Here is a 19,088-nt window from a genome sequence, read left to right as displayed (position 1 = left end):
TTAGCATTCCAGCCTTTAGAATGGGGTATATAAAAATGTGTTTTTAACCTAATAGTGGGAAAGGATTTCTTAAGCAAAATTTCTAAAGTGTGAAAGATGAGGCAGAAAATCAATGCACCTAATTACATCAGAATTAAGGATTTCTGTTCAATTAAGGTCGTCATGGAAAGAGTAAGTAGATAAATGGCAGAATATGAGAAGGCACTTGTAATTTCTAACTGATAAGGGATTATTAGCTTATAAAATAAAAGGAACTCCTACAAATCAACAAGAAAAACACAACTGTGTAACTGTGGACAAGAGATATGAACAAAAAAATTTATAGACAATAAAATCTCCCCCAAAATTATTATGAGCATAATAATTACTTAAATTAATTTTTATCAGGGAAACACAAATAAATAAACAATGAATTATGCATTTATACCAATTACTCTCACCAGAATTAGAAGCTGGAAAATGCCAAATGTTGGCAGGGATGGGGCATATAGGGAGTATAAACTGGGGCAGCCATCCTGGAGAGCTGTGTAAGTACTTAGTCAAGTTAGATATATACATGCCAATTCTGCTCCTGAGTATCTATCCCAGGTGGATTCTCATACAGTGTCTTAGAAGATATATCTATCAGGATAAGCTCAGTTTAGCTGTGAGACATAGAATCCCAAAATCTCAGTGGTTGAAACAGTTCAAGTTCATTTCTTGTTCTTACTGTATGTCCATCACACATTGGCAGAGACCTCTTTACTCACCTAGTCTCTTCGAGACCCATGTTGATAAAGCCATCCTGTTTTGAACATTGCTCATCCCTGTACCAGAGGTAAAAAGCATGTTTTGGGGATTCCTGAATGGGCAATTAAATGCTCTAGCCCACAAGTGACACGTGTCACTCTTCATACAATTCATTGGCCAGAACTAGGTATATGGTCCATCTGACTACAAGGAGGTCAGGAATTACAACCTACCTTGTGCTACCATAGAGGACTAATCTGCCATCACAAGGGACATATGCAAGAGTACCCACTGGAAGGATTAGGCGATGGGAGCAACAGATTAGATACATATGTCAACTTTATTTAGTTGACTAAAAAAAAAAAAAAAAAATAGAATGAGATCAACGCCATTTATGTAAAAATACATGCATATAAAATTATATACATTTCCATGGCTTCACCCTTTAGACCTAAGGCTCTGCCCTCTGAGTCATTCTTCCTTTATCTTGAAGGGTAGCACATGTTTGCACCTCAGTAGTTTTATCATTCTGTTTCTTACTTGTAGCATTTGGGGAGTCCAATTAGCCTTACTTAATTTTATTTATCCTTTCTTTGCCCCTTTTGGTCTAAACTGGCAGTGTCTGTGCAACAACTGTCAGTTTTGGTATAACACTTTCAAAAACTTTTTGAGTCTCCCATATATATTACAAAATTCACACCATTAGACAAAATAGTCTTCCAAATACCTTTTCTGGAATCACCCCATGTCTATCCTCACTTCTACTGACATGGCTGAGGGTATCCATGAGTCACATACACCTAATCACTTCCTCAAAAGCTTCTCCAGCTATACCCTTGGCCTTCTTTCCAGAGCACATTTTCCTAACAGTGAATCTCCTGATTCTGATGTTTTTGCAGTCTGGATAGGCTAAGAGTTTCCAAAATCATCAAGTCCTTGTTCCCTTTTACTTAACAGATTTTCCCTCAATTTATCTCGTTTCACTCATTTTACTACAAACAGCAAGAAGAAACCAGGCTGAACTTTCAACATTTTGCTTGGAAATCTCAGCTAAGCAAATTCTCTTTTTCATACAACCTTGTAGAATACAATTCAGCTAGATTTCCTGCCTGCCACTATACAGCAAGAATCCCCTTTCCTCCACTTTCCTTCTGAGCCCTCACCAGCAGCAACTTTAACATTCATAATTCTGCCAACAATTTCTTTATGACACTACATGGATTCTCTAAAACAATATAGGTTTTCTCTATCATGCTCATCTCTTCCTTCTCAGTCCTCACCAGCAGCATATTTAATACCCATTTTTCTACCAACAGTTTATTTAAGGCAATCTAGGCTTTTTCTGTCATACATCTCAAAATTCTTCCAGCCTCTACTCATTCCTCAATTCCAAAGCCACTTCCACATTTTTATGCGTGTGCTAACAGCAGCATCCCATTCTCGGTACCAAAGCTATATTGGTTTCCTGTGCCTGCTGTAACAGATTACAGAAACTTAGTGACTTAAAAAAACAGAAATTTATTCTGTACAGTTCTGGAGGCCAGAAGTCCAAAAGCATTTTCACGAGAACCGCAATCAAGATATCTACAGGCTCACGTTCCTGCGAAATCTCTAGGGGAGAATCCATTCCTTGTCTCTTCTAGCTTCTGGTGGCTAGTGGCATTCCTTGGCTTTTGGCTTCAACATTCTAATCTGTCTCCATGGTCACATTGCCTGAATTTCCTTTGGGGAGACATTATTCAGTCTATAACAAACATTTATAGATATACTCATATGATCTTTCATATATAATGAAATCTTTCATATATAATTTCATTTAAGAAATTATATTACTCTGTTTCCTCGTGTTCAACCATCCTTGCATTCTGGAAAAAACTCTACATAATAATCACTTTATGCTTTTGAAGCCTTTACAGTATTCCATTTTATAACTCTTCCATACGTTATTTAACCAAACTTCACTGATAAACATTAAGGTTATTTTCTTTCTGTATTATTTCATTATTATAAAATCCCTACATACATACACACAATCTGTGTGTACTTGGTCAGTTATTTCGTTGGAATATATTCCTAGGAATAAAATTGCTGAGGCAAAAAATGTATACATTTAAAATTTTTATTTATCTTATTAAATTGTCCCTAGAAATTTTCCAATTTAAAATCTCATCGGGCTTCCCTGGTGGCACAGTGGTTGAGAATCCGCCTGCCAATGCAGGGGACACGGGTTCGAGCCCTGGTCTGGGAGGATCCCGCATGCCGTGGAGCAGCTAGGCCCGTGAACCACAACTGCTGAGCCTGCGCGTCTGGAGCGTGTGCTCCGCAACGGGAGAGGCCGCGATGGTGAGAGGCCCGCGCACCGCGATGAAGAGTGGCCCCCGCTTGCCGCAGCTGGAGAGAGCCCTCACACAGAAGTGAAGACCCAACACAGTCAAAAATAAATATAAATTAATTAATTAATAAAAAAAAATGTACTTTAAAAAAAAAATGGTTAATTGAGGCTCTTCCTTTAAAAAAAAAAAAAAAAAAATCTCATCTCACTTAAGAGAGTTCACTATTTCCCCCACACCCTGCTCAGTTCAGATTACTAACAGTTGATTATTATGAGAGGCAAAACATATTATTTTATTATTTCACTTTGCATTGCTTTGATTAGTATTTGAAAATCTGTTTTGTCTCTATCACTTTTTCATTTTCTCTCCCAATTATCAATCTGTTGATTTGCAAGAGCTTCTATATATTAAGATAGTAGCCTTTTATATTAAGATAATAACTTTCTGTACAGGTTTAAACTGTATTTTAGCATTTTGTCATTTTTCTCTCTGTTAATATTGCCTTTGGTTATACAAAAGTTTAACATTTTTAGGAAATAGAATATGCATCCCTCTCATAAAAGTTTCTGGGTGTAATATTGTTTAAGAAAGGCCTTTCTAACTCCAAGAATATTGGCCATTTCTGTTAATGTGACCTTACCTGCCATTGCAGAATGGCTTAGGGCATTCAGGTTTCATTTGTTATTTTCTAGATACTTCTGGGCCTTCTCGAGGGTTCTTTTTAATAGAATCCAAGTCTGCCTCTTGAATGCCAAGGCTAGTGTAGAAATATTCTGAAGAGATGTCCTGATCAACTTTTTACATCAAAAGAGTGTTTCCTTTAGCTATTGTTCATTTTTATTCTGGATTTATAAAGTTTGAGCACTTTTTCCTCTTCTGTTCTCCTTCACTCAAAGCTGAAATCACTGTGATCCAGATACAAATGACTTAAATAAGAGAGGGCGCAAGCACCTGAAGGATCTCACACAGGTCTAATCTCAAAGGTTATGTTGGGGCTGATTCTGAGAGTCATAAAGTGTGGTGTATGACAGCCAAAATGTGGTGTCTGAACAGCAGCTATGACAAACTCCTTAGGTCTTGTCATTTCATGTAATATTTTAATCCCAAGGATACACAAAGAAAAATAACTTGCCTGATGTTAAAACTTAGAGATAAAGTCTACTGAGAGCCTGTATTCACATGCCAGTTCCAGACAATACAGGTGTGCATTTTTTTCCCCTAAGTTAAGTGTTCATTCAGGGTCATCAAAAGTCCAGATGAAGAACAATTTTAAAAGATGTACCTTCATAAGAGTTTATTTTTCTCCCTCTGAATTCTTAATCAGGTCCCTATTTGGACTGTTGGCGTTCATCTTAATCACTTCTCAGAACCCTTTCTTTCCAGTATTAACTAATATCAGGGAATGGCTGAGAGATATCAATTAAATTTTGCTCATGCTGGGCTCTCTTGGGGATTTGATGCTTCCCTTTTTAGTTGTTATAAATGCAGATCCCTTCAGGGAATCCACCCTTGCAAGGCCTGTCATCCTTGCTTCCCTCAATGAGGTCATCACAACACACCTAGTTTTTGTGCTTTTCTTCTATAATTAATTTCTTTGAATCACTGAATAACTTTATCTACCTTCTGCCGTACACTTCTTATTTTCTCTGATATCCTTATTTGTAATAAGTCAACCAGAATTGAGCACAACATGGCTTTTCCCTTCAGTGATGCTGAAATAATTTCTGTGACTCATGGCTCTGTGCACTGAGCGGTGACTGGGCAGCCTGTGATTGTTTGCTTGTTTAAGCACTTGTTTGCTAGATTATTTAACTGCTGGTTTAATTGTGCCTCACTGAGAGTTCTGCTCTTTGTTAATCCTTGTTATCATTTGAGTGCTATTCACTAAATACATCTTTCTCTTAATCTAAGTGGTTCGAGTCAAATATTTACCTTATTTCCTCAATTTTAAGATTACTTCCCCACCCTCACATTTTCACATTTCTGCAACTAGAATATGTTCTCAATTTATCATGCACATTTAATGTGGTGTTTTTCCCCCAAAAGACTGTTACTAAATCTTCCTTTGTCCTTTGTCTTACAAAGAATAGCTTCTTAGAATCCTGGAGGTACAATGAGTCACAGGTACATGAGATTTTGTTATGAGTTTGAGACACTAATGAATACTGGAACTCCTTTCTTTTTTAACTTTACTCCTCAGATAGCAAAGTCTTAGGGTTAAAATATATATGTATTTGCCTTTTGTGGATTTAGGCCTGAGGTTTTATAGTTTGGTATTTTTGACTCTCTTTCCTCTTTGCCAATTATTTCTACTGGATCAGTATTGGAAAGTAACTAATCCTGGAGACCCTATCTGCTTCGCCTACATCTATCATCTCCTTTTCACTTACACACACATATGCTTTATCATAAACTCCTGGCCATTTGGTTTTTTCCCTAAATTCTTTGCCCTCAAGTCTATGCACAAAGTCTTACCTGTTGCACTTTATCAAAAGCTTTGTTGAGGTCAAGGGTGGATTATGTGTAAACTCTATTTTCTCTGTCTTGGCTCTTCCTCATAAATTTTCATGGAATTTTAACTGCTGAATCCCTTTAACTCCAAAAAGAGAGTAGGTAAAATGCCAAGTTTAAACACTGAAGTTCTGTGTTTGCTCAGCTTTCAAAAATCTAAAGACATCTTTAGTAGCTATCAGCTTTTAAATATTTTTTTAATCAATGTGTGTACTGGATGCAAACATATTTTCAGATATCAAATGGAAGTTTGATAGGAAGATGGAAAATAAGTATAAGTATACATTTGTAACTATTAAAAATATGAGTGATTTTGCTTAAAATCTAAATAATTACTAGCATATTCATTTCTATAGACATATACACAATTAGATATGTGACTACGGATTACATAAAATTGACCTCTATGATTGCATATGTGTATATAAACGTGTAAATTTAGGCATATGTTTATAAACATACATAATCCATTTAGTGGGGTACAATAGAAACAAGGTTCAGATTCTAGCTCTACCATTTTCTTACTTTGTGAAACTAGGTCATTTAAATATTGTAATCCTCAGCTTTTACATCTGTAAAATGACTATAAGACAATAATGCCTGCCTTACATACCAAAGAGGGCTATACCAAGAATCATTCAAAAAAAATTTAAGCTACAAAATACTTTATAAATATTGATAATACTTGATGATATTTATACAGATATTCCTCTTTACTTACAAAAAAATCCCATCTTCTTCAAATTGTATATTTTGTCAATAATTCAGCATAGATTTTTAAATTTATAACCAATATGTAACACAAAAGAATTAAAACTTTCTCTTCTAAAAATCAGCAAATTGTTTTTAGATATATTGTATGTCAATATATAATATATATACATATAATTCATTGTATATATTTATTGTATTGTATATAGTTGTATATGGTTTTAGAGAACATAAATTTATAGTATAAATTTACAACAGATGTTGACTTATTTTCAATGCTTTAGCTCAGAAAACCCATAAAAAAAGGCAAAATTTACTTTTAAAAGTGTCATTTATTCCCTAGCTTCTTAGCTTTAGCATATCCAAAATGCAATTTGTTGAAATAATGGTATGTTTTAAGTTAATCTACAGTCAGTATGGTCTGTGAGGCATTATTATACTGGAGTTTCTGGACACCAAAGCCACCCTAGAAATGTCTCAGGAGAAGGCCCTGGGTCTCACTGAGTCAAATATCTAGAACCAACCCCTATAATACATGCTTGTTGAGACTTGCATTTATATTTTCTTTGTTACAGCTTTTAAATGTAAAGAAACTTTCACAGCAGCCATGCCCAAGAATCTTCAGGAACTTAACTGCAAAACCAACTAGGTGGAGTCAGTTTGGACAAACTCTTTATCCTGGAGGCTCCAGTCTCGTGTTAAAAGTACTTTTTCTTTTCTATCAGGGTAAAGAGCCTTCTAGCCTATGTTGGCTACTCTCAGGTAGAAAGAGTAGACAGGGACAAGCAACACCCAGTGATGTACAACTAGGATTACATTTCCCAAGGAGATATTAGAAAGTAAACTACTGTATCTCTCTTCTCCCCACTCCCACATTCATAAATGTGCCTGTACCCATCTCCTGAATTTACCACTCTCCCATTAAGCGGTGGAGTATAATTCCTCTCTCCTTGAATCTGGGGAAGGCTTGAGAATTGGTTTGTAACCAGTTGAATATGTCAGAAGTGACACTGCATGACTTCTGAGGCTAGGTAATAAAAGGAGACATAGCTTATGCCTTGTACACTGGGACACCAGCCTTCAGATCTCATAACTTCCATGGAAGAAATCCGCTTATTCTGTCATGCTGTGAGAGAGCCTAGCCCACATGGAGAAACCACGTGCTGCATTCCAGCCAACAGCTCCAGCTGCAGTCCTAGTTGACAACCGACATCACTGTCAAACATAAGTAAAGATGCCTTCACATGATTTCAGTCCCTGGCATTTGTATCTTACCAACTGAGGCACCAGACATCAAGCGGCAGAGGCAAGCCAACCCTACTGTGCCCTCTCTGAACTCTTGACCCAGAGAAACTGTAAGGATAATAAAATGGTAATTTTATGTAGCTAAGTTTGGGGGTAGTTTGTTTCATAGCAATAGTAACTGGAATACCTCCCCTTTGGATCTAGCTGGCCTCTTGACTTGCTTTAGTCAACAGAATGAAGAGAAAGTGACAGTGTGCCTGTTTTGAACATAGGATTCAAGAGGACTTTCCTGTTTCCATTTCTGTGCCTCAGCTGTCACGATGAGAACATGTCTAGAGTCACCTGCTGGTGGATGAGAGACATGTGGAACATACTTGAGTCATCCCAGCTGAGGCCAGCCTAGATCAGCCTACAGCCATCCCAAATCCAGACATGAAGCCAAGCCACCTACCTCACCGCTCCAGACAGAGAAGCAAAAAAATGTGTTTTGTCGAATGCCACTAAGGTTGTAGGGTTGTTTGTTGAGCAGCATTATTGTGGCAGGGGATGACGGGTACGCCACTTTAAAAAGCCAAAGCAAAAAGTATTAATGCACCCTCTCTTGATCTCATAGTCCTCTTTCTTAACTGCCTTATATCAGCACTTTCCTTCGAAGCAAAACTCTTTAGTCTAGTTACCTACTTACTTAATTTCCACTTCCTTACCTCCTAGTCTCTCCTCAGCCCTAATCATTCTGACTTCTGCCCCCACCACTACACTGAAATCACTCTCTTCAACATCTGCAGTTACTCTCGCGATGCCAAATCTGACATACTTGTTGCTTCATTATCTTCCTGGACCCTTCAGCAGCATTCACCTTGTTTGAGCATAGGTACTCCTTTTTTTTTTTTTTTCTAGGTACTCCTTTTTCAAACACCTTTTTTCTTTTAGCTTCTGAGACACCTCCACATTTTCTTCCTACTTCTTTGGCTGCTCCCTTTTATCTCTTTTGCTGGTTCATTCTTTTATTCATTTATTTTAAAAAAAATCTATTGAGCACCTACTATGTGTCAAGCATTTTGGGGTGTGTTGTGGTCACAGCAGTGAAAGCAGACAAAATGCTTGCCCTTGTAGGGCTTAGGTTTTAGTGAGAGGAGACAGAAAATGAGCAAATGAATATGTAGACATATATGCCACATGGTGATAAGTTCTATGGAGAAAAATAAAGCAGAGGAAGAGGGAGAGATAGTGATAAGGATGGGATCGGTGTTAATGTTTTAGATAAGGTGGTCAGTGAAGCCTTCACTGAATGGGTGACATTTGCACAGACACCAGAAGAACATGAGGGCGTGAGCCAGATGGCTCTCTGAGGGCGGAGGGTCCCAGACCAAAGGAACGGCAACTGCAAATGTCCTCATTCAGGACTGTGGTTACCATGTCCCTAGGCCTCTTTTTCTTCTTTCCTTTTATTATACTCATTTTCAAATCAATTGCTTAGCTTTTTATATTGGAAGTTTAATTTAAGAAAAAAAAAAAAAAAACAAGAACAAAAACCCAATCCTTCACAAATATCTCAGTTTGGCACAGTTTATTAGGGTATGAGGAAAGAAATTGACCTGTCATCTTGGATCATTTGCTCAAGTCTTCTGGAATGTGGTCTCTGACCCCTACACAGAAGGCCACTTACTGCCTATCTTCTAAATGTTGATTCTGCAAGATTCAGGTTTAGCCCCTCTTTTCTCTTTACATTTGTGCCTAGGGTGAGCTCACCCATTTACAAAGTTTTAAATGCCATCAATGCTCAAGTTGACATTTTAGTCAAGACCTTACTTCTGAGCTTCGGATTTAAATATCCAACTGTACCCTTGACATCTGCACTTGGGCATCTCAAACTTACCATGTTCAACAAGAACACTTTATTACACCAATACCCCGAAAACTCAACTGTACCTTCCCAATATGTGCTATCTTTGGAAACAGCCATCCAATTTCTCAAGCCATAAGTCTGGTATCCTTGATTCCTCTATTTTACTTATATCCCAAATTTAGTTCATTAAACTTTTAGACTTGACCCCCAAAACATCTCTCAAATCCATGAACCTTTTTCCATCTCCACTTCTCCCAAGCTGTGCCAAGGCACCAGCATTGAACACTAAGTTCGTGATATTCATGGCCAGTAATAGCTACATGATTCAAGATAGAGTGTATCTACACCATATCATCACATAAACCTTTTTAACTGAATTCAATTTAAGATAAAGCAAACCTTCTAAAAGTCTGACTATACATATATGAATATGATGGCAAGTTTGATGTTTCCAACAGTAGTTTGGCACTTAGCTTATGGAACTGTATTTATGATAACTGGTGTATTCCTACATGAGTTTCAAAGTAAAAAGAAGCAAATTTTAGGTTGGAAAATATTCTGAAGAGTGGAAACGTTGTTTTTTCCAAAGTCACTTTCATGTCCACAATTTTATGAATTTTATGTGTTCTAAGATGAGGTTGACAACTCTGGCCTATCCTTACTCTAGACTAGTTTATTAAATTATTGGACTTCTGGTTTTTACAGTGTGAAAAGAGACTTTTTATGAACACGAATAACTATTATTTTAATAATAACTCATTGTGCCAAAATTTGGCATTTAAATTTATAAATAAGATCACAGCTGCTGACCTCTTTCAGTGAAGAAAAGAACAGAAGGAGTTAGCAACTCATTCTGAGAGTCCACCTAAATCAATTAGGATGTTAAATCCATGCATAAAATAATGTTTAATAAAAAAGCTTTAAAGGGAAAATCGTCTCATTTTAAATTGAATGAATGAATACAAAAGATGACATGAGGTTCCCGGATTACTGCTATGAGGCCCTAAGACACCAGACTCAGGCATTGCTAATAGTTCAACAGTAATTGGAATATTAATAGGATGTGTCATTCTGATTATATAGAATATGCATCAAAGTACTTTACCTAACACTTCTGGATTGATTGGAGAGTGGCAGAGAATAATCTGATTGTCGCTCCTCTCTGTTTAAGAGCCCCATTTCAGAATGCTTTACTCGCAGACTCTATTTGAGGACGTATTCAAAATAAAATCAATGCATTTATAACCTAATTAGCTGATCTCTATTGATTCATGTTCCAGATATTCAGTTTGCATAGCATTACTGTTTTTACTAACTACATGTAAATATATCCTGGGTGGCATGTTGGGTTAATGCATTAGTCTTTCTCCCTGAGGGAGCTAAACTACCAGCTACTGTAAGTCATCACTGAAGTACTATGTTTTCCAGTTTTCTCTTAGTCAGTCCATGTTAATAAGACTTCATATGTTTATTTAGCACTAATCTCAGCCAAGTCCTGGGCTCTGTATGTAACATTGGATTAGAAATGGTTCTGGGGACTTCCCTGGTGGCGCAGTGGTTGAAAATCCGCCTGCCAATGCAGGGGACATGTGTTTGAGCCCTGGTCCGGGAAGATCCCACATGCCACGGAGCAACTAAGCCCATATGCCACAACTACTGAGCCTGCACTCTAGAGCCCGCGAGCCACAACTACTGAAGCCCACGTGCCTAGAGCCTGTGCTCCACAACAAGAGAGGCCACCGCAATGAGAAGCCCACGCACCACAACAAAGACCCAACATAGCCAAAAATAAATAAAATAAAATAAATTTATTTTAAAAAGCAGTCAGCTAAAAAAGTAAATAAATAAAATGGACTTTCCTAGGGAATTCCTTGGTGGTCCAGTGGTTAGGACTCCGCACTGCCACTGCATGGGGCACAGGTTCGATCCCTGGTCGGGGAATTACATCCCGCAAGCCGCGAGGCGCGGCCAAAATAAATAAAATTAAAAAAAAAAAAAAAAGAAATGGTTCTGATGTAATGGGTTTACTGTCTAAAAGTAAAGGGGACTTTGACCTTTGAACAGTTGGCTGCTTCCGCTCCAGGGTATAAGTGAGAGGTCAGGGGTTCACTGGAACCGCATCATACAAGCGTAACCCCTTCAGGGATGTGGACCCAGTCACCTGTTCTCATCATGCTTGGCCTGAGAAAGGGCACATGACTTGCAACTTTGTTTGCCACAAATTTACCCACAAGTTGTCATATAAAAAGGAAAAAGAAGTCAGGCCATATGTTATTTCGGCCTTCTCCTGACTTAAAAAATATTGGAGTCCATGTTATGTGTTCAAGAATGGTCAGACCTCTCTAATTACGTCAAGCGAATTGATGAACTTTGCTCTCAAAACATGCAAATATTCCTTAAACTGTGGAGAAGTGGCAAAGCTCAACCTGGGGCACTGATGCAAACAGAGGCTTAAAGATGTTAGTGGCTTTCAGACTTGGATCTCTGGCTCTCTGGACTTGCTTAGGATGTCATTGATTTACTCCTTCCACAGAGGTGGAGAGAGAGAACCACGGGAGATAGGTTTAATTAATCTTAAATATCTCTGCAATTTAAGAATTGTAGGCCTGGAACAGTTCCTGTACTAACATGATTAGCAAATATTGACTTTCGAATACAATAATAATGTGTCATCTGAAACCCTTGATAAGTAACTTAAGTACTTCCTTAGCTTGCATCTTATTAAATTAGATGAGGTATGGTTGAGGAGCATTACACAAAGACATTGAAATGAAAAATCAGACCTAAGTGTTTTAACATTGATTTTAAGAGAGCTAAAAGTCACGAAGAAAACATATATGCTTCAGTTCTGCAACCTGTGAATGTAAGCTATTTTCTCTGGATGGATTCCTTAAAAATGTATAATAATTTTCATGGTGCAACTGTAGTAAACATTCACAATTTGTGACCTTTTTGACAGCTGTAATCAATCATCAGATTATGTATGATGACCATATAATTTTAGTTTTATGGAAGGTTAACTTACACAGATTATGAGCTTTTGATGTTAAAATATGGAAGAAAGAGCCGGGGTGCACTAGGGTGCCCGTGAATATGGTAAGGATAATCCACCCAACTCCCTTCATAAGGTTTAACTTAAAAACGTGTACAACAAGTCAGCTAAAAATAGTTTAAAGACGTGATACTAGTCAGCTGCACCCTGACGATTCTTACTGTATTGATTAGTTTTCAAAGGCTGCACGGCATGTGTATTCTACTTACAATAGAATTGGAATGAGGGGAGAAAAGCCTCCAAATGTCATCAAAGCAAATGGTCTGTGAATGTCGCTTCAAAGCTCCTCGTTGTTAGTTGCTAGGGTATTTGGCCACAAAGCTTGTAAAGAGGTTTCTCTAGAGGGGAGGGTATGACAAAATGCACATCTTGGGCAGAAGACTTCTGCTCAAATAACAGGACACATTAATTCTTGCTTGATACATAAAATTAATTAACATTCCTTACGAAATTTTGCCCACTTTTTATCATTTTCTTTAAAAGAAAAAAACAGGAATAGACCCCAGGCCTTTTCTGTTCTCTAATGAAATTGCAAATTGACTTGTGTTCAAATGGTGCTTGAGTAAAATGAACAATTAAAAATGTATTGCTAACAATGAGATCTATCAGCCGATCTCTTTAAGGACTAATTAGTTGCAGGAAGAATCTTTCTTTTACAACATACCAAGGAGAATAGAGCCGTGGTTGGTGGGCAGGGAGGTGTCAAGGAATAAGTTTTTAACACACGCATGAGCACACATGTATGTGCATATCCATATACACATGTGTAGGACAAGAATGCAGAAATATATGTAAGCATCTTTATGAGTTTAAACCATAAAAATTAGCTGCAGCTTCCTTGGAGGTATTTATTCCACCTTAGCTAGGATGATTGGACTGTTGCTGATTAGCTATCCATTAGTTAGCTTGAAGGCAGACAACAGATTTTACTGATCATAATTTATCATTAAAGCAGAGAAATGCTTTAGGTATTTAAATAATGTATGCAGATAAATTCACTCTTATTTTTTTTAATTACCCACCTGTACTAACCTTGTAAGAATCTTTGCCCCCTATCAGAAGTTTGCTCCCTGAGGAAATTTTCAAAGTTAACCAAAAAAGAAAAGCCCTTCTTCCTGGTTTATCAGTTCTGCATTTCAACCCACGCCTTCACAGAATATCTGATATGTTTCAGGTTACATTTGCAGTCCTTAAAAAACCTGAAATTATCTCCATGTGCGCAACTGCAGACTGAGGGCTTACCTTGCAAAATCTGATACCTCTGTCATTTCTTTAGCAAAGATTTCAGATACAGTAGGGGTAAACTGGAGCCCCCAGAGCCCACTGCAAAACTCTGGAGGAAAATGGACATAGTTTTCTTCTTCAAGACCTGTTTAAATAGGTGATGTTTTAGGAAATGTCATTTTTCTTAGGCTGCCCTAAAGTCAGATCTTCTCCCTGCCCCACTATTGTGCCAAGGCAGCCTAAAAGGGCATATTTAGCATTGAGGCATTTGGTAAATACTGCTTTCTGGTGCTTCGTCTTCCCTACAGGGCGTTCCAAGAGATGAATAAGTGTGAACAGGAAGAACAAGTTTCCAGTCCTGTCAAGTTAATCAGACTAGTGTAGAATGAAGTGAAGCTTGCCGTTAGGTAAGTTGAAAACATGTAAAGAAAATCATTCAAGCAATCTGAAAGGGTTTTAGGAGAGCAAAACGTCCCCATGCATTTTCGTGTATTTGTGTGAGAGGTATGTAGATAATTGTGTAAATGTATATCATATTTGAATGGCGAATAAGCCATGTGTTTATAGAACATATACAACATATGTAAAAACATACATGGCAGCCCAGCTGGAAAAAAAAAGCCGCAATTCAAATACCGCCTGTTGAATTAAAACAAACAGACAAACAAACAAACAAACATGAATAGACCTGACCCTTTTACTTACAGGAGCAAACCCTGGTTCAGTACTAAGAACCGTATGAGGTGAGCTTATGAGGAAATTGGGAGCGATGCAATTTGGCTGTTGTTTTACCAGATTCCAGTTGGGTGCTTTGAGCCATATACCTTATGTAGGCAAAGATGCAGGAAAGGGAGAGTTACACTTGAGGGCAAGTGGGTCTTTTGGGCAAATTTTAAATGACCTTTGAAAATACATTTCCATATACTCCACTCTATTCTGGAAAATCAATTTTGGTAACTGAAGTAATCAATTTGTATATCTTTAGAGTACTAACTTCTTTGTACCACCTCCACAAAGCAGGCTGGACAAGATTTCAGGATGCAAATCCATGTTTTCATATTGAGGTCCAAAAGGGATGGCTACAGCCACCCTATTCATCCTAGTCAAGAGAGGTAGTTTATCCCCACAATCAAGAGACCGACGTTCACTGCATTAGTTTAAATCTTACTAGACCAAAGTATTTCCCAAATCACATAAAGGTTGGTATGTGATTTCCTTTTCTCAAAGGACGTGAGGTCCTGAAACTATGTTTTCATATATCTAACCTTTCCTCGTCCTTTTTTTAAAACCTTTTCGGTCACCTCACCGTCTTTAACTTCACTTTTCCTGACCTATTTCTAGTTCCCTTTCCCCACAACCTAGCATTAATCAACACGGATGGACCACATTTTAGGACCTCTTCTGGCAAAAGGAAGAGAATCTATAATTGTCAATGATCTTTCTTCTCTGCTGCTTAATATCCTATCCTGCTGGCTCTTGGGTAGAACTCAACAGCCAATTCCAAGTAGGGAACTCTTCCCTACCATCAAGTTGTTTTCCCAATTGACACCCCCATTTCATTTTTTTTTTTTCATTCACAGGGTAGAGAAAGGCAGAATTGCTCTCCTTCTGAGTCAGAAGGCTGGGATTGCTTTCTCAGGTAACTGATGCAAAACGATGACGGTAAAAGACATCTGAGTATTTGTTTTGGCAGGTGACACCAGGATAACTCCAAGGTATCTCTGCCTTTTGCATGTCAAAATGTCTGTTTTAACCACCCACCTTTGTTTTCGGGGAGAGTCAACTGTCCTTCAGCCTTCCAAATGAAAGAAATCCATGCCCATGATGAGTAACATTCCAATTAAAATTCATCACGAATAGCAGGCTTTATATCTTTCTTGGATAACGTGAATCATTTTTGGTGCCGGGAAATGGACTTCGTAAACCTCCATTGTCGTAGAACATCTACTTCCACGCGAAACTGCTTTATATTCATAAATAAAACATCAACTGACATTTTTGTCACTTATGTCTGGGTGCTGACGAAAATAATGGGACTGCTCAGATGTTATGGGACATTGTTTATCAAGGAATGTAGGTGACGCCACAAAGTATAAGTAACGCTGTACAGCGTGGGATGATTGATCCCGGCTGCATATTTTAAAGCTCCTCTCATTGCTTATCGAAACCTTTTAGGTAATGCACTGCTCTCAGATATCATTTTATGTTTGAAAAGCTTTATAATTCATGATGAAAAGTTGCTTAGTTACCCCAAGTGAATCCATAGCTTCAATTATTCTCTGTGCAAATGGTTGGACTCCATTTTGACCAATGTTTATGGTGTTTGGCAATTTCTCAGTAGCTACTTTGCTCTGATATGATTAATTTCTTGCATAATTCCCTGCTTTGCATGTGGAGAGCTGAAATAATCTTAGTAGGTAGAAAGGAAATGAAAGACCTGTGTGTTTCAGTTTTGGAAACATCTGAAACATAACATCACTATGGAAGAATGCCAAAAACAATACCAGTTAGGCTAGATAAAGACAACCACAAGAGACATGAATGTGCTGATGAGACCCAGCCCTGGGACAGCCAGTCTTTGCCTTGTTCTATGGCCAGCTTGCCCTGCCTTCAGACATCGAGGCAGGAAAGAGGAGAAGCCCCAGAATTTACCAAACTGGACTCAATTGCCAGAAAAATACTGGCATTTTTTGCATTGATGTCTTTTCCTAAGGTTATCGTGGGTCTCTTTCTTTGACAACATGACATAAAACAAATCTTCTTGCTTATTAAGTGGCTACATATGAAGCTGCTGCCCTCGTGCAAAAGAGGAGGGACATACATAGCTGTTGAGTGAATGAATTCGTTCATTCAGGAACCATCTGTTTGGTGACTAATTGACCCTCCGAGCTGGGGAAAGTGTTGATCTCCCCCTGTCCTTAGATGATTTCTGTCGCCTGACACTCTGGAATTCTTGTATTCTCCGACATTTCTGATACTGTCTCTATTTCCTTCAACCCCATGCCTTCTCTCTATAGACTGTTGGTGTATAGTTGTGAAATGATGCCTGTGACAGGAAACATGGGGAGATAGATGGAAAGCGCATGGCTCTTGAAGTCACACCAACCCAGGTTAAAACTTGGCAAATTTCTGGCTGGCAGCCTTGGGAGAATTACTTAACCTCACATAGCCTCAGTTTCCCCACCTGAAAAATGGGACTAACGATAGAGATAATCTGTGTATACATTCTAGGAATGCTCACGTATTGTATGTAATGCTTTGGTGGCACTTTCTGCCGTATATGCCAGGTACTGCTCTAAGCGTTCACTGTACCAATAAAGTAGCTGCTATCCCCATTTTACAGCGGAAGTAACTGAAGCACAAAAGGGCCAGTGTCACACTGCTAGTAAGTGAAAGAGCCAGGATTAAAGCCTAGTCAGGCTAGCTATAGAATCTGTGCTCTCAACTACTATTCAAAGCTGCCTTCTGTCATGTAGCTGCCATTATTATTATTATTATCATTATCATTGCCATCGTTGCTATTATTATCATTATTACTACAACCCAAAGCACATGAAAGGCCTGGTGTCAAGTGAAGATAAGTGGCCCATATGGTACTAGTTAGAGCAGTATTACTGAGCGAGGCCAGCCCTTCGCTTTCAGTCTTAAAGCCTGTGGACATACATCGTCCCCATTGAGCAACCCAAAGCTGATGCCACAGCACAGCCTCCTCAGTTTTGTAAAGTGATAAGTGTTCACGTAGCCCAAGGGCTCAAGGCCGCTGTAAGCCATCGAATTTTCTTTTCTTCATTTCAAATACACATGATGTAATGTTATATAATGTTATAATATATATAATATATATATTATATAATGTTAAATAAATATAATATATATATTTGATATAATGATATAATGTTAAATATAATATATATATAATGTTAAAATATATAACATTAAAATATAATATAATTGATATAATGTTATATATAACATTGATATAATGTTATATATAACATTATAATATAATGATATAATATCCACTCTTGATATATGATGTTAAAATATCATATAATGTTAAAATAGCCACTCTTGTTAAGATCTTCACCATTCCATGCGTGTGTAGGGCATCTTTTATTGAAAAATTAATTTTACAGAGGAAAAACACCTTTTTATTAAAAGCTAGCTCTTTTTGAAGTCCTTCATTATGTAGGTGGCAATAACAAATTTTCTCTCCTTTTCCAAATGGAAATTGGCTGAGCTTCTCTCAAAGAGGATGGCAACTTTTTCCCTTCTTGGAAGTGAGAAGATAATGCAAAATTATCACTGAAAGAGAGAGAGAAATAGAGAGACCTGCTAGAGTCATCAGCTAAGGTTATTTGAAAGAGATCCTGGCTTTGTCAACTTTGCCTTCCCCAACAGATGTCCCTGAAATCAGTGGGAACCAGGATTTCAAAGAACATGGAAGTGTTTAGCTCAGTCAGATGAACAGGAGATGGAAGAGAAAAGGGAAGGCATCTCAGATCAAAGCCTGTTGTTCAACATAGAAAACAAAGACTTATACTTACAATCACAGCTGATTTTGATCTAATTCTTGGTGAAACAATGTAAACCCATATAGAATACCTCTTCATTTTCTAAAGACTGATCAGAAAGAATAATTCAGTTAAAATTTCTATGATTGTCACCATGATTAATTTCTTATCAAGAGCTACACATATCTAGAGAATTTGGAAAATCAGTTAAAAATGGCAAAATCTTCCTGAAAGTTGGACATGGATATTTTTTCCTGCCTATGTACAGTATTTATAGATGACCACATCCATATCCAGAGTGGTTGGATGTTTTTATCCTCCAATCTGGAAGTATGTGAAAGTGAAGGCATCATGTAAACTCTGCAGAGGAATCCATCCTTTCATGGACTTACATTTGAGACTAAATAAAATGTCTCTGGCAAGTTTCATGAAATTCTTCAAACACAAGGCACACTTATGTTTGAATCTCAATGAAAGGAATGGAATGTGGTTGCATGATCAAAATTTTAATATCTCCTTTTAATAGTACTGGATTACATGAGGCAAGCAATAGCATTTGGTTATCAAACAGTAAGAAAAAAATTAAGAAAGAAAGGTAGGAAAAAGATTTTTTAAAGTTGAAATCCCGAAAGGAGTCTCTGCCACATAGATTCCGGCATCAGAAAAGACTTTTCACATCTGAAATGCTGGCCACTTTCCAAATACAAGAAAGAATGCTATGTACACATATTAATAACTCCCTTCACTCGAGTTTTTCTGTTTCTCCTTCCTCTATTTCTAAAATAAGCTATTTTTAAAAGCCTAATGTTGCCAGCCTGGGAAAAGAAAAAGACACATGTATTGATAATCTGAGATTGATGATTTTTTTTAAAGATTTGGTATGTCAAAAGCATATGCTATGCCTCATGGCCAATATGGAAATG

The 19,088-nt window shown here is 37.6% G+C and overlaps 1 protein-coding gene across 3 annotated transcripts in view; it reads left to right on the top strand.

The window, feature by feature from the left end:
- Window positions 1-13,973, top strand: part of ETAA1 (ETAA1 activator of ATR kinase) — an 82,430-nt gene extending 68,457 nt beyond the window's left edge. The window contains exon 9 of one of the 3 annotated variants that reach the window (XR_009506411.1): window positions 13,960-13,973. The gene's annotated coding sequence lies outside the window, so the exon portion shown is untranslated. Of the gene's footprint in view, window positions 1-2,875; window positions 3,121-6,859; window positions 6,935-13,959 lie in introns of those variants that run through there. The other 2 variants (XR_009506409.1, XR_009506410.1) reach the window with 2 other exon arrangements.
- The last annotated feature ends 5,115 nt before the right edge of the window (window positions 13,974-19,088 follow it).

The sequence above is a fragment of the Balaenoptera ricei genome, chromosome 13, assembly GCF_028023285.1.
Source record: "Balaenoptera ricei isolate mBalRic1 chromosome 13, mBalRic1.hap2, whole genome shotgun sequence".
Classification (NCBI taxonomy): Eukaryota; Metazoa; Chordata; class Mammalia; order Artiodactyla; family Balaenopteridae; genus Balaenoptera; species Balaenoptera ricei.
Note: the sequence above shows the minus strand (reverse complement) of the source record. Positions and strands in the feature narration are given on the sequence as shown.